The sequence below is a fragment of the Acomys minous genome (assembly GCF_964271855.1).
Source record: "Acomys minous genome assembly, chromosome: 17".
In the NCBI taxonomy this organism is placed as follows: Eukaryota; Metazoa; Chordata; class Mammalia; order Rodentia; family Muridae; genus Acomys; species Acomys minous.
In genome coordinates, this window is record NC_140500.1 from 20,374,173 (window position 1) to 20,390,004 (window position 15,832).

Sequence of the window (15,832 nt, forward strand, 5' to 3'; positions counted from 1 at the left end):
GGCAACTTCTTGGCATGACGGCTCTGGGGTGGGGGTGGGTAACTGTGCCACTTCTTGGGATTCCTGGTGAAACAAATACAATGATCGTTATCGAGATGCAAAATCATCACGGATTTAAGGCGTTTGAAATGGAGTTGAGTGGGCTTCTTTAGCCTAGCCTCAGACACTCTTACAGACCAGCGTTAGAACTCGATTATAGATGTATCCTTCCTCCGTGTAGGAAGGCCTTCATACTGGACCAAATAGAGCTCCCTGAAACATTGTGTGCTGTCCTCTGATGACCAGTTCAGCAGACTCCTTCCCCCAGGCCACCCACAGACAGTGACCACACCCAACCCCTTTACAAGGCACCATTTTGCCAGCAGCCGTTATAATTCCTGGCTAACAGGTGATACAACCTCCAACTTCCCTTACTCTTCGTGACTATAAATACACCTGCCATTTTGTCAAACCTGAGAGCATATTTTCAGGACTGCATGAATCTGTGGTTCCCAGATTGCAATCCTAATTAGCCCCAAATACATTGTAACTTTGCTTGTGTTCAATTAGATTGATTTTATTCTGACAAGATAGATTTAACAGAATCTTGAGTAACTGCAAAGAACTGCCAAGATTTCAACAATTGATATTTATCTCCTATTTGTCACCTATCTGTTTGTATCAGGATGATAAAACTAACCATTTAGGGTCTGTCCTCCATTTAGATTGTATGCTTTTTGATGCATGGACTCGAATTGACTTTTGTACAACTTGTCTTCTACGGGGCTTTTAGAATATATCTACTTTTGTGAGGGAGGGGGTGCCATGGCAGCTATGTGCAAGTCAGAGGTTGGTTTTAAGAATAGGTTCTTTTCTTTTTGCCACCTGTGTCCAGGTGAAACTCAGATGGCCAGACTTGGCAGCGAGCACCATGAGCCGCTCAGCCATCTCTCTGTTTCCCTTCATAGCGCTGTTGAAGACTGAGTAGGGAAGGGATGGACAGCTACATTTCACAGTCCTCTCTCTGCTGTACCACAGGCATTGCTCTGTGTCTGTGTCAACTCACACCTGGCTGCCCTGGGCCAGCTCTAAGATACCAATTGCACAGGGCTACACTGGGCTGGAGTCCAGCAGCCTCTCTGTTGCTCTGGCTGCCCATCTGTTCAGTGACCAAAGCCAGCACTAAACTTAGCTATAGTGACTCATGGACACAGGGCTGCCCCCAGGCCTCACAAGCCACCTGGATGTGGTCGGCACCCTCTCTCCCTTTGTTCCTCCCTGCCCCCATGTTCTTAGGGAAATGATGCCACTTACCTTTCCCAAGCTTACTGGGCCAGTCAGGGCTGAGATTAAGGGCCTGAAAGACCAAGCTCATGGAGATGGCCTCTTCTTCCATTTCACTGCGCCTCAAGCTGTTGTGCAAAGAATAAGGAGGTGCTGAGGAGCTGTGGAGAGATGAGAATGGTGGCCAGCATCTGGACTGTGGTGGGAACACTTACCAGGCATCTTTCTTATGCTTGGTCCACGTTTGACTTCTATCCACGGCATAACTGAGACTTCTCAGTGCTTCGCAGAGCCTGCAGAGTATTGGAGAGACACCTCAAGGAGAAACCATTATTCCTTCATTTTTGTCAATCAGACACATGTGATGTAGGCCAGCTTCACTCACCACAAGGTGAACCGAGAAGGCACCGCGTGCTACATTTCTACATATTGCAGAAAAAAGGACAGAGGAAGAAGTGCTCTCTGCAAATGGTGGGAAGGCGCAGCAGAACCAGAGCAATTAGAAATTGGGATAAAATAAATTAGAAGTCAGTCTGGCTGTTATCACAGCTATGAACTACAAATTCTAGAAATGGAGAGCTGGGGGGGGGGTGAACGTGGCTCCACGAGGAAAGCCCAAGGAACTGAGTTTACTTCCCCTGAGCCCTTGCTAAAAGAAGAAGAAGAAGAAGAAGAAGAAGAAGAAGAAGAAGAAGAAGAAGAAGAAGAAGAAGAAGAAGAAGAAGAAGAAGAAGAAGAAAACTCTCAGTGTGACAGTGAGGGCCTGTGCTCCTAGAGCTGAGAAAGCAGAGACCGGGGAATGCCTGAGGCTTGTTGGCCAGCTAGTCTGGCAGAATCAGTGAGCTGCAGGTTCAGAGAGAGATGCTGTCTCCAAAAATAAAGTGGCTAGCAGTTGAAGAAGACACCCAACATCCACCTCTGGACTCCACACATAGACACATGAGTACCTACATGCATCTGTAAACACGTGAATATATATGCATGTGTAAACACACACACACACACACACACACACACACACACACACACACACACAAGAAATGAATGACTTCATCCCCAGTTCTTTATTCAATTTTGACATAATCCTGAACCACATTTTCCATTCACCCATTCATTCCTGAACTCAGTCAGCAAACACTTCTGCAGCATCTCTTAGGAGACAGACGTCAGTTGGACCTTGCTCTTCATGTTTCACACTGAGTTCCCCAAGTCATAACACCCTGAACTGTTGCTACACCTCCTTGAGGATGGGAAGGACAGAAGGGGATTACAACCCAGAAAAAGGTAACATCACTGTCAACAACCATAGCTGCTTTAGCACACTCTCCTTGTCCTCCCCCTCCCCACACTCTGCAGAACACTCCTCCTCCATGCTGTCATGTTTGGACCACAATAGACCATGGGATAACTCCCACCTTTCCAGACACCTGTGCTGAGAAGCTCAGCTCCACATTCATAACTCACTAAATGTTCTTCCTTTTGTGTTCATTTAAAAAAAAAGCATAACAACTGAAAGTATTTAGGCACACTCAGCTTTTAGTGGCATTTGTCGCACACTCATTCACGCTGTAGCAAGACGAGTGAAAGAGAGGTAGAGGAACTTTTGTAAAGATTAGAACCGAGGGGTTCCACAGCCATCTGGCGTCTGCTTTATGTTGCATCTACACAGAAATGAACATAGATGGGCCTCCAGAGATCTTCCAGATCCTTTGTTTAAGGTCACAGTCAACTGCAGCCACAAGGTCACAGCATGCTGGGTTACTGGTCCGCATAGGTCCCTCTATGTGCACAGCATAGATGCCCCAGAAATCCATGGAGCTATTCAATACCTCTCAACTTTAGCATCTTACAGTGAGCTACCCAGGGAAGCTTGGCAAGATGTCGGCTCATCGTTGTCTCTCAAAGCAGCCGGGTTTGCTAGGAAAGTGATAAAGGTGGTGTCAGGCAGGACATGGAACGTGGGCTCTGCTGGCGTTATACTGGAAGAATGAGTAGGAAGAATGCTGGGGACTTTCTTTCTGTTTACCCTAAATTTCTGTTTTTCCTTGAGCTTCTTGCTTCTGAAACTAAGCATTGGCTTCATGCTTACACCCTCTCTCATTTCTTTTGCTTCCCCATGTGCCTGCCACAGAATGTTTCTTCTAGATTCATCCACAGTGTGACATTTACTTTTAAAAATGAAGGAAAGGAAGGAAGGAAGGAAGGAAGGAGAGAGAGAGAGAGAGAGAGAGAGAGAGAGAGAGAGAGAGAGAGAGAGAGAGAAGAGTTAATGTTGCATTAAGAGTTTATCTAAACATAATTAAAGTCTTTCCAGGGCTTTTCCCAGATATGGTTTTAAGAGCACTGGTGTACCCCAAGATTTGAGGTTCTCTTTTTTGCCTGTATTTTTAAAAATTCTTCTCTCATACATTACATCCCAACCACAGTTCCCCCTCCCTCCCCTTCTCCAAGATCCACTGCCCCTATGTTTCCCTTCAGAGAAGAGCAGACGTTCCCAGAGACAGCAACTGAACAAGGCATAACAAGTTACAATAAGACTAGCCACAAACCCTCAAAACCTCATTACCACAGTAGACCACTGTAGCAGCCTGGTGAGGTCTATGAACAGAGCAGTCGTCTCAAATGCATAAAATAAAATACATGGAGTTCAAAGCTAGTTTTATTGATATGCATTTGTGAATATAATAATAAAATAAATTAGTGATTCACTGACAGCTATGCTTTTTTTTTTTTTACAACATGCGAAATAGCTTGAGTTGCAGTAAGATTGAATTTCTTTAATTCTGAAGCAGTGACTGGAATACAGAATATTTCTTATCTTCAAAATGCATAATATGTATAAAAATGTCTTACTGATGTCAATGTCAGTTACTGCTAATAGATTGTTGCCTATTTAATAATTGAAAGAAATGATGGCTTTGGCTTAGAGATTAGTGAAAACAAGCGTGCCACTTTCACAAAGTGAAGTTCACTGGTCTCCTGCATTATCTGAGATAATTTTACAGATTTTCCCTCACTGCATTAGGCACTGAATGCAGATAGCTTTTAGGATGACACTTGTAACAGTGTAAATGTGTTCCCGAGGCTCACATGTTGGACACTCAATCCCCAGTGTGATCATGTTAAGAGATGGGACCCTTCTGTCTAGAGTGCTGAAAATAAGTGACAGTTGAGGGTTTAGCCCAACAATACAATTATGCCACTCCCTCTAAGGCTCAAGGGACATCTCGGAAGAGGAAAAGATAAGCATGTAAGAGTCAGAAGACCAGGAAGACTAAGAGATTCTATCTCCTGGGAATGAGGCAGCCATTATGATTAGAATCTCACAGCAGACATGGTTGCCGAGGCTAAGCCTGCCCAAGACTGAGCCTGTCAAAAGTCAATCAAGGATCAGGCAGGGTTCTCTGGGCCTCTCTCACTGCTTCCAGGTGAACTATTGGCTACTGATAAATTTTGAGGGAGGGACAGTCATGATTGCAACGGTACCCCAGCTGGTTCCAATGAATAGTTGTAAACCCATGGTCACACAGAAAGCCCCAGTTAAACTCAGTGGGTCAAAGCAACAAACAAAAAGGCATGAAGATGAAGAGAGTGTTATGAAAGGGAGGAAGGGAATTAAAGAAGGCTGGAAGTAGAGTAATCAATATGCATTATACTTAGATGAAATTGTCAAAGAACAAATTTAATTAACAAAAAAAGTTTGACCTTGAATAGGGGAGTAGCAAGTAATGGATGGATTATTGTAGTCACCTCTGGAGCCAGTCAATTATAAAAGTGGGTTCAGGGATGACAAGATGGCTCAGCAGGTAAAGGAGCTTGTCACTCAGGCCTGATGACCTGAGGATGATCCCAGGAGATCAGGTGACAATAGAAGGAGAGAACAGATTCCAAAAAGCTGTCCACTGACCTCCACAACAATACCTTAGCATGTGAGAGTCCCCTGCCACATATACCAGACACACACATGCATACACGCCAACGATAGTGGATAAATATTAGTGATAATAAATCTATACTAAAAGTAAATTCAGTCTTCTCTTGGTCTCCTGCTCCCTGGCATAGATGCTGTAGCAGGAAGACCCTAAGCAGACATGGGATCCTCAATCTTGTTGTTCTCCATCTCCAGAAATTTAGAAAGTAGGTCTCTTTTCTCTGTAAATGATCCATCCTTGAGCATAGTGTTCATAGAGGTAGAAAGCAGACTAAGGTAGACTTCTTTTTTGGAAGCTATTACTAGAAGCTCAGTAATGGAGGCAACATAAGGTGGTAGGTGCACCAGCAGCCTCTGCTCCCTCCAGATTACTTCCTGACCTTTCAACCCCACAACAACCAGCCTCCAGTGCCATTTTTCTTCCTGTCTGTTGGCCCCTGCCAGTGAAGGTCCTTGAGTATTCCTTGTCCAACAGTTGAGTGTCTCCAGGGATGAGTGATTCTCAACAGACTGTAAGAACACCACCCACCAGAACTGAGTAATGGATTTAGAGTGAGAAGGCTCAGGTGGCGTTCCAGCCATGAAACCTAGTCACTGTGAGCTTTGAGAGATGAGCTCTGCACTAAGTCTCAAGTTCCTTGTCTGTTAAATGTTGATAACAACCACTGCTCTACCTGTGTGGAGGGCATTGTGAGGAGCCAACTACGATATTGCATAAGTCTGCTCAAATGCAAATGGTACTAGAAAGAAGCTTGGCGAGTCAGTGGCAGTGGAGAGGCCTAGCCCTTGTTAACAGAGGGAGAGGGAGAGGGAGAGGGGGAGGGGGAGGGGGAGGGGGAGGGAGAGGGAGAGAGACTGAGACATAGAGAGCAGCATCCTCAGACCAGCCCTTCTGCCTTCCCTGTGGTCTCATGAGGCTGCTTTACAGATGATAAGTTGAATAAGAAAGCAAGCTACAGGTCCTCCTTTAGCCCACTTCTGCGCTCCACTGGCTCTGAGAACCAGAGGCAAAGAGGACCAAGGCTAAGCCCTCTCAGACTCAGTCTACAGGCCCCTCTAGAGCCCTCAAAAGGAGAAGGACCCATTGAACCCCTAAGGAGACTAGGGAAAGGCTACATGGGTAAACCACTGTCACCAATGACTCTGAGCTGTTGGGAGAGGACAGCAGTGAAGGGGGCAGGGAGCCAGTCCAGGGCCACGGGAATCAGGCAGGAAGGGGAGGCCAGCTTTCTGAAACTGTTTCCTAGGTAATTTCCTGATGCAATATTTGTTCAATACGAGCCACTGTACCAACTCTGATACATAACTACCTTTCTATTGCCACTGACCTGGTCTGTGTGGGTGTGACCTGTCCCAAGAGACACAGCACATGATGTATCTCCAGTCATGTGAGTGCTTAGGACAAAGAAGTCAGACTTTAATCTAAGGTCAAGGTCCTTCAGCTGTTTCTGTCTTCCCTGTCCACTTAGCTCCACCCTTCCTAGACTCTATATTCCAGCCGTGCCACACTCTTTCCTGTCCCCCTCTTGACAATCTCACTGTTCTAACCGTAACTTCTACTCTAAGAACCCCTAGTTCAGGTCATTGTTCTTCCAGGTGGCACTAGCTTTTAGTCTGCTCTTCCTGTCTCTCACCCTTCACTTTATGCATTTGTGTGAGCATGGAGGAAGTATTGTTCTGTCTCTATGCAGACTCGGTAACCCAGCAAACACAGTCCTCCAATTGATGCCAACACAGCCTCCCAAGCATAAAGTCCACTGCTCTCCATCATCTGCATTGCTTAAACTTCATCCAACCTGTATGATTCACCACCTGTACCATTCAGCTGCCAATAGTCCCTGCTGCTGCCCAAAGAATGTCATGTCAAGACTCTCCAAGTTCTTCTAAGGGCTATCAGTCTCAAATTCTGCATCCTTTGAGGTCACTTCTCTCCTGCATGTGCATTTCATCTGATGACTCAGTTCCATGTTCATCATTATGTGTGTCTGTAAGAGTGTCAAACAGGCTGAGTGAACAGACAGCATCTTTAGCTGTTGATTCAAGAACAAATACCCATACATTAACCGTTTGACTGTCGTATGTGTTAACTGCTATTTTCATTATGTAACAGAATACCCAACAGAAGCAACTAAGAGAAGACAGGTTCACTTTGTCTCATGGTTTAAGGGGATACAGTCTAACCTGGTGGGGAAAGCAAGATGGCGGGAGTGTGTGGCATCGCTTGTTTACATCACAGCCAGGGAAAAGGAAGCAGAGCTCTTAATCTGTTCCAGCTGTAATGCTCTGTCCTTGATACATGATATTGTGCCTGCTTTCCAGATCCCAACCTCCCCAAACAGGCCATCAACTTGGGACTCACTGTTCAAACACCTGGGGCAAAGTGGGAGTAGAGTTCACGTTCAAACCACAGTCCATTTTGTCTAGTCTACTCTCACCCCTCCACACCTTCCACTGCTCAGACAAATGTTATATATATTTAAAAATCAGGAGACAAATAAATGAACAGTTATTTTTTTAAACAGAAAAACCAAACCAGTAAAGAAAAGAAGGAAAGGTTGCCTATAAACGGCAATAATAGGCAAGAAAGAATGGATTATATACATTGTCTTTTACTACTGGAAAACTGTTTGCTTCTTTTAAAATAATTAAGTCTGTCTCTGAAAGGGGTCAAGTGCACCTTGACCCACACATCTCAGAGAACAGGAACCTCTCACACTCACAGCACGTGTCACACATGCTCTGTGCCAGCCTCACCCACTTCTGTGAAACAGGATCCTGCTGAAATGATCAGTGTTTTCAGAGACTCCTACAGCCTTTCTGAAAGCAGTGTTTCTCCGGTTTTATGGACAACTGAGGGAAGGTTGTAAGTGACATGAATTGTACCTTGGGATGCATTGACACTGTGGGTATCTCAGTGTGGGGCATTGCACCTGGGTCCCATGGACCATGGACCCAAATCTCTGTCCTTTGTCTCCATCTCCCAGACACTACAATGGCCAGTGTTGGCGGTCATGTCACTTCCTGAGGACCGGCTTGACATTTGTGGTCAGCCTTGGAGCAGGGCGCTCCTTTGCACTGAAGCTCTATTCTCCCATGCCTGAGACAGCTACACACCTAAAGCAATACTAGCACTTGGATAGTGAGAATGAATGAATAAGCTTCTTTTTCTTTCTTTTTTTAAAGCTTCTTTTTCTTAAAAAGACCATTTTTTGCTGTCTTTGTTCTGTTTTTGGTTTCATTTTGGTTCCTTATTTGTTTGTTTTTGAGACAAGATCATTCTGTGTAGAACTGAGCTGCTTCAAATTTGCTATGTAACCAACAACAGTGTCAACCTCCTGGCAACGCCCCTGCCTTAGGCCCACAAGTGTGAGGAATCCATGCATGAGCCTCCATGAGGACTCTGCTGCCCCCACAGCCTGGTCACACTATGCTGTTAAATCATGACAAAGATGTACAATATGGCTTGATGAAGAGGCTCAAAATCCCAAACATAAATATGAACATTGATGCATTATCAAAGGTTGAGATGATGGAGATGATGATGGAGTTGATGGACATGATGATGGAGATGGGTGGTGGAGATGATGGAGATGATGGAGATGATGGAGATGATGATGGAGATGAGTGGTAGAGATGGGTGGTTGTACAAAGAGAGATAGGAGGGTCTTCTGTAATCACACTCAGCCACTCTGCCCCCCAGATCCTCAAGTTAGGGCTTTTGGACAGGCTTTCCCACCCCCTGCTCTTCCTCTATTGCCGGGGTTATAACCGAATTTTGAGATTTGATTGTCACTGGGTCTTATCTCTAGACTCCTTTTCTCTTTCTCTTATCATCCTTTCACTTCTATTTTTTCCCTGCTATTTCATGGTCTAATTGTTCTCTGGGGGAACCATCCGTCTTGCTCACTAGATATTCAATTAGAGCAAAAGTCAGCAGCCCGTCTTCCTTCCCCCCAACTCCCACCCCCGCACATGTTACTGTTCAGGAAGCAATATATAACACCTTCTATCCACAGCAGCTTACTGGCCACCCGCCATTCCCACCCCGAGTCCCCATTAGCTTCAAGGAGGCAACTGAACAAATAAATCTCTCAGAAGGAAAGGAGGAGGAGGAAGAGCTAGTTCAGAACTAATGAAGGTCACTTCCCAGCCAGACTTCCCACTCCCACTTCTATGAAATGGAGCCCGGGACTAAGGAGGCAACTTCCTCCTCATAGGAGCATCCGGCATGCATCCATCTGAGCATGTATGCCCTGGGCCTCTTCCAGGATTACAGCTTCTTACCATAGCTCTGCTCTGAAGAGCTTGGCTGAATTTGCCCTTCACCCACAGGGAGAGCTTAGCAGTTGAAAGAAAGGCACACTGACTCAAATGCCTGCTCAGAGGATGCACCCACTGATGTGGCAGAAAGCAGTCAGCGCCAGCATGCCACTAGCTTAAATGGTACTATCATCATGACGGGGGTGGGGTAGGGGGGGAGAGGCATGTTCCCACTATGGCTGGAGATGATGGAAGCCAGATCGACTTACTTAGACTTATACACCGACATTTCTTAGAAAGGGAGCACACAGCTCTATGCATGTCTGGTTTTCTGCCAGGGGTAGGGGAGAGAACGGTGTTAATAAGACACTGCTTGCATTGCCAGTTTTCTTTTATATAAATACTGTGAGACAATTTGTTACTAATGATGTCAATATTTCTATATTATAGCTACATGTTTTGCAATGGGTCATAGATACATATAAAATAAGAAAAGTGGAGCTGGGGGATAGCTCAGCGGTTGACAGTTCTGGTTTACTCTTCCAGAAGACCTGAGTTCTCTTCCTGGCACCCATACAGCAACCCACAATTGTCTGTAATCCAGTTCCAGAGCATCGAATGCCCTATTCAGGCCTCTTCAAGTACCAAATGGATTTACATAGACATAAGCAGACACTAATACGCATAAAGATGCATACAACTTTAAAAGTAGGAAAATATTCATATCTATTTTTAGGATAAAAATAAAAGCATTTGCTAGCTGTTTCCTTTCTCTACAAAAGGATACAGCACAGATTTTCAGGGGATCCCTGGTCACTCTCCCAGGACTTACTGAAAGCAATCAGTCCTGAACTGATGCAGAGAAGTGAGTCAAAGCCAGGATCGTTCATTAGCAAATGAGCAGAGGTGTGCCTGTGAAGTGCTCTCCAGGAGCCTAATTCCTTTCCTTGGTCATCTTCAACCATGATAAGTCTTCACGAAGCCTATTTTGAGCATCACCTTTACTCATCCCCTTCCTCTGGTCTTTATCCCAAGTCTAAACCACATCACTTCTTGTCTGCATGACTACAATGACTACAACCAATTCCTAACTTTCCTCCTGAATCATGTTTGTTTCTTTGATTCCTTTTCTTTAAAGTTTTAGTTGATATATATAGTGTGTGTGTGTGTGTGTGTGTGTGTGTGTGTGTGTGTGTGTGTGTGTGTGTTGCCTGCATCCATATGTGTACCATGTGTGTGCCTGGTTCCAACGGTGGTTGAAAAAGAGCATCAAATACCCTAGAGCTGGAGTCATGTGTGGTTGTGAGCTGCTACATGGGTTCTGGGAGTTGAACTCTTGTCTCCTCATTTGCACATGTGCAGTTGTTGTTATTGTTGTTTGGTTGTCCCACTGTCAATATGCATCTCTCTTTGTACTGTAGAGGGTCCTTAAGGACACAGACCACATCTGTTTAGCTCAGCATTGAATATACTGCCTATAGTTAAGGCCCTGCCACTTAAAAGGTGTTCAGTGTTATTTTTTATGCATGAGGAATGAATGAATGAATGAATGAATGAATTGCCTGTGAGTGCCATCTTGACTGTAGGGGTTTCATCAAGTAAAGTCATAATCCCAACACCTTTTAAACGTGAAGTAGAAGTAGAAGCTGAGGAACAGCAGGGTGGTGGCCTGAGTCATCTTCCTCAAAAGGAATAGTCAGTCTTTACTTCAAAATTTAAAGAAACTGATATTCCATAGGCCTTTGAGTCAGCTAGATTGAACACTAGTCCTGTATTTGTCATCTAGCAATCCAAGCCTCAGTAAAAATCAATCAAGTACCTATGACATGGGGTATAACCACTAAATATTATAATACCCATAAAATACTCAGGCACGTCTTTGGCTTTCAACACGTAAACATATAACCTTCCTTATAAGGCTCAAAATAATAGTTTTTCAACTACTATGCTAGCATATGCCAACTTCCCAGCCACTTATTTTATTATTTGTTTTAATAATAGAATCAACAGTACAACTTCCCCCACAATCACACACACACACACACACACACACACACACACACACACACACACACACTACATAGATAGCCTTTCTGCACATAAGAAGACTAGCCAGTGACTCGAGTTCTTGCAAATGAAATGTGAGAAAGTGACCTCTGTGATTTCCATGCCACTTGACTAAAGGTATTTCTGGACTTCACTGATTTTCTGGAAAAGAGTTACAGCCAAGACTGGATCCCAGTTCCTAGCATGCAGGGGAGGAGTTTACCTTGGGGAACAGCAGAGCCAGAGCTGGAAAAGAATCTGGGTCCTTCTACTCCTGGAGGTCAAAGCCGCCCTCATCAGCTGCTCAACGCTGGGCTTTTGAGAGTAGGGAAGACACTGCTAGCTCATTGAAGAGGTATCTCACTATGGCAAATAGCCTGACTTTATTGGGCTTCTTATTTTGAAAATGACTGAGAACCAAGAACATCCATATCGAGAGACTCCCAAGTCTCTCAGTCTAACTCTGTCTCTCCCACTGGGCTGTCAAGGTATGGGACATGTTAGTCAGTCTCTTGATACAAACCCTGGACATTTAGTATGTCCCATTTGTTCTAATATCCACCCTGAGGCCACCAACAAGACTGACCCTCATTCTACCATAGAGCCATAAGACCTTGGTCGGGTCTCTGTAACTACTGAGCCTTAGCTGACACATTCACAAGAGTGAGTCAATCGTCCTTTCCAACCTGGAGGATCCATGAGTAGTCACTTGCGAGGGGACAGGGAGCAGGAAAGTGCCATGCACTGAGGCATGTCAATGATGCCTTTCCATCCCATTCCTGGTCCCAATCCTCTGAAACCTCCGGGTAGGCAGACCCAACGGTTGGAGGGGAAGACAGGCATTTCTTTCAATACAAACAATTATCTGAGCTGTGCTCACTTGCCATTCTTCCAGCTGCCTTAGCTCTTTCTAATGAGGATGCCACCCTGGAGCAGATCACAGTGTGAGCTTGCAAAGGGGCTCCCGGAAGAGCATAGTTTCCAAGTTGGGAGCCAAGGTGAAAGATGTTCCCTGGGGGACATACCAGAATGGGAGGGTGACCAAAAAAACACTTAGCCTCTGAAATCCCACAATGCCACTGGGACGTTCTCCCATGAATTTGCCCCATTTATGCTGTCTCCGAACTCTATTCTGGAAAGACACATAGTTGAATCTGGTCATTTGGGAGGTTCTTTTCTAACTCTATAACTCTGTGTGGTTCTGGGGGCCACCATGGAGGAAAGAATCTAGTGGGAAGCAGGCAGATGGGGAGTCATTCGTTTATATGCTTATTTACTCTTTCTCTAGCAGGATCTCACTGGACCCTACTGAATTAGGGAGCATCATGTGGGTGAGGAGGAAGGGACTAATGGATTCCTAGGGATCCAGGAGGAGTGGCCACTGGGAGCCTGACACTAAAAGAAACCTGAGAACTAAAGGTTTGTCACTGTGTAGTTAATTATGTGCATGCAGGTAGCCAGACAGCACACTCAATGCCTGAGTCCAGGGCTCCATTTATTCTTCTGTTTTCCAACATGACCCTGAAGCAATGATGGCTGAAATCAGAGAAATCACCAATGTTTAAAAATAAATGATGCCCACAAACCTCAGCACGCTGAACTGCAAAGGCCAGAGAATTTATTTCCACGTAAGAGCCCAAACGATAAGGCAGTAACATGTGCGAGATGGAGTTTGAACTAGACGCCTGGGTTGCTGCCCACGATCTGTCACTAGTTCTGAGATCTATGTAACTCCGGCCAGAGCACTTTCCACCTCTGAGCCTTGGTTTCCTGTTCTTTAAAGTTTGGGTTGAACTCTATGGTCTCCAAGGATGCTTCGGGGTCTGATGTTACACGAGGCTTCCCCCAATGTTCTCCCAGAAGGCACTGCTCCCTTCTAATAACAGCAAAATGGAAGCTCCCTAAAGCCAAGTGCAACACTTGGGTTTCCTATGCATGCCTGATTAAATTAGTAAAAGCCAAGCGGGTCCTCGCTGGGGAGACTAGGAAGTTGCTGGCTCTCCTGGGGAGATTTCTGAGGCTAATGTGCAGTTGCCCTTGGCTCACATGCGCAGCCCTCCAGAGTTTCCTTGCCATTGTGATAAAGTGTGATGAAGTGCAGCAATGCAGAAAACGAGCCTGAGCTTTTTCCTCAGGCTAAGGAGCCCTTTACTGTGTGAAGCAAGGTAAGTGGGTTCATTCTGTGTGTCGGTTTCTTTTTTTTCACTATAGTCATATTTGTGTGTGTGTGTGTGTGTGTGTGTGTGTGTCTGTGTGTAGCCATTTATAAGCAAACCTGAAAAAGAGTTTTGACTTTCATCTGACAGTTGTAGATTATTCATGTTGTACATGAGACTACCTGAGAGCATCTGGCAATGGTGCCTGTATGTGAGTGTGTGTGTGTGTGTGTGTGTGTGTGTGTGTGTGTGTGTTCACGAGTGTGTGTGTGCGTGTATGTGTGCGTGTGTACAGACATGTTCATGCATTCTTGTTAAGAGAAGGACTGGCATGCGGGAATCTCTTTCTCTGAAATCCTCTGAGATGATGGGACACAGTGTAAGTGTGTCACGGGTACACTCCCAGCATTTGGCTTTAACTGACCTGCAAGTCTACATAGAAGCCGGATAAAGCCAGGATGCCAGTCATAATACAAAGAAGGAAATGCGGAGTTGGTTCATTCACACTCAAGACTAAAATCGGGAGGATACATCAGTCATAGTGAAAAGAAGCCTATTTATCCTCTACCTGCTGTGATAACAACGTCTTAGGTCTTTTCTTTTCCTTTAGATTTAGTCTTATGATTTTTAACTAGGCTCCTGTGTTTGTGTCTGAGTGGGGGAATGCACACATGACTGCAGCTGCCCTCAGAGACCAGAAGCGTTTTGCAGAACTGACCCAGTCACTAACACAAGTGGCTTAGGGAAGGAAAGCTTTATTTTGCTCATATGCTCCATTTTTGCTTGGTCTCACGTGTTGTGCAGAACATCGTGGCTGTGATATGGAAGGTCTTTATTCACAACAAACAAAACACAGAGACAAAAAGGAAAGGGCCACGGAGGAGATACCCCATGGATCCACCCCTCAGTGATCTACTACCTCCATTTAAATGTCACCTTCTAAGGGTTCCAGCAGGCCCCAAGCAGAGTCACCAAAGACCAAGTGTTTCATATAGAAAGTTTTTGAAGGTATGTTTTCTGTGTAAATCATAACATCACATTTACACATATACTTGTTTATAGCTCTTCAAGTTAGGCATGATTACATCAATTTTATAGATAAGGAAAACAGAGCTAAGAGATATGAGTTAAAACTTGTTTTTAAAAAAATGGAACTCATGCCTTACTGATTTGTAAGCCTGAGTTTTTCCACTATATAATGAATGTATGGGACACAAATTTGGAGAAGCCATGGACATCACTGTATTGACACTGTAAAATAATATCTGAGCTGTCTGAGACCATAAGAAAAACTAAAGAGAAAAGAAGACAAAAGTAGTATACTTTACTGCACATGGCAGGCCCACACCTAGAAAGGCTACAGTTAAGAGGCTCATTTTTAATCTTGTCGCTCCAGTCTTATTTCTGAGCCCAGCAGACTTTGACTTCTCTATATTTCAAGGCTATGTCAGGGTCTTCTTGAGAAAATCAAAACAAAGGCACTCGGTGAGTAAATAGATGGTGAACGAATGAATTACCATAAGCCATTCATTCTAGGGTCATTAATTAATGTCACCTCATTCATCAGCTGCATTGCCTAATTTACTTTAGAGGGTCAGCTGTCATCAACTCCAGAGAACTTGGATTGAGATAATTAGTCCCCGAGCCTGGAGGAATGTGGAGGCAGTCTTGCTCCCTTAAGGAATTGCACCCTACAAAACTGGAAGCCAGCACCACAACGAGCTATTGCTTGAATATGGGTTGAGGAACTGACCCTTTATACAATTTAGAACTGTGCACATCTAAAAGAGGGTATGTTTTGGAAGAACTTGAGATGAGATGTTCCCTTCGCCATGCTGAAGAAGCGAATCTGTTCAGTCTTCTCTCCAAAGGCAGAAGAAAATTTGCAACAGGCTATCCACAGCCCAATATATTAAACCCAGGCATGCCTAATATATAAGCAATGCCCCAGTATAATCTAAGGAAACCCCTTCCCATTAAAATGCAATCCTTCCATTTGCCCCCGACAGTGGTTGGCTTGCCAGCGGTCAATTTATTTGGGCTGGAACAGGGACAATGGATAGGATAAGAAGTAGTAGATGGTGAGTTGAAATGAAATGGGGCTGAAACAGATTTGCAGTCCAGAACATGAAGGCCTGTTTGAAGGGGGCATGTTGCAGAGACTCTACCAGCTCTC

General features: G+C 44.7%; 1 protein-coding gene and 1 long non-coding RNA gene across 2 annotated transcripts in view; one reads left to right on the forward strand and one right to left on the reverse strand.

The window, feature by feature from the left end:
* The window catches only part of NTF3 (neurotrophin 3), a 224,647-nt gene that overhangs the window by 117,804 nt on the left and 91,011 nt on the right, over nucleotides 1–15,832 (forward strand). The gene's annotated exons all lie outside the window — the stretch shown is intronic.
* Nucleotides 1,131–15,832, reverse strand: part of LOC311587943 — a 29,690-nt gene continuing 14,988 nt past the window's right edge. Inside the window, exons 2-3 of the long non-coding RNA XR_014776025.1 lie at nucleotides 1,479–1,556; nucleotides 1,131–1,391 (exon numbers count right to left, since the gene is read on the reverse strand). This is a non-coding gene — a long non-coding RNA (uncharacterized lncRNA). The remainder of the gene's footprint in view (nucleotides 1,392–1,478; nucleotides 1,557–15,832) is intronic.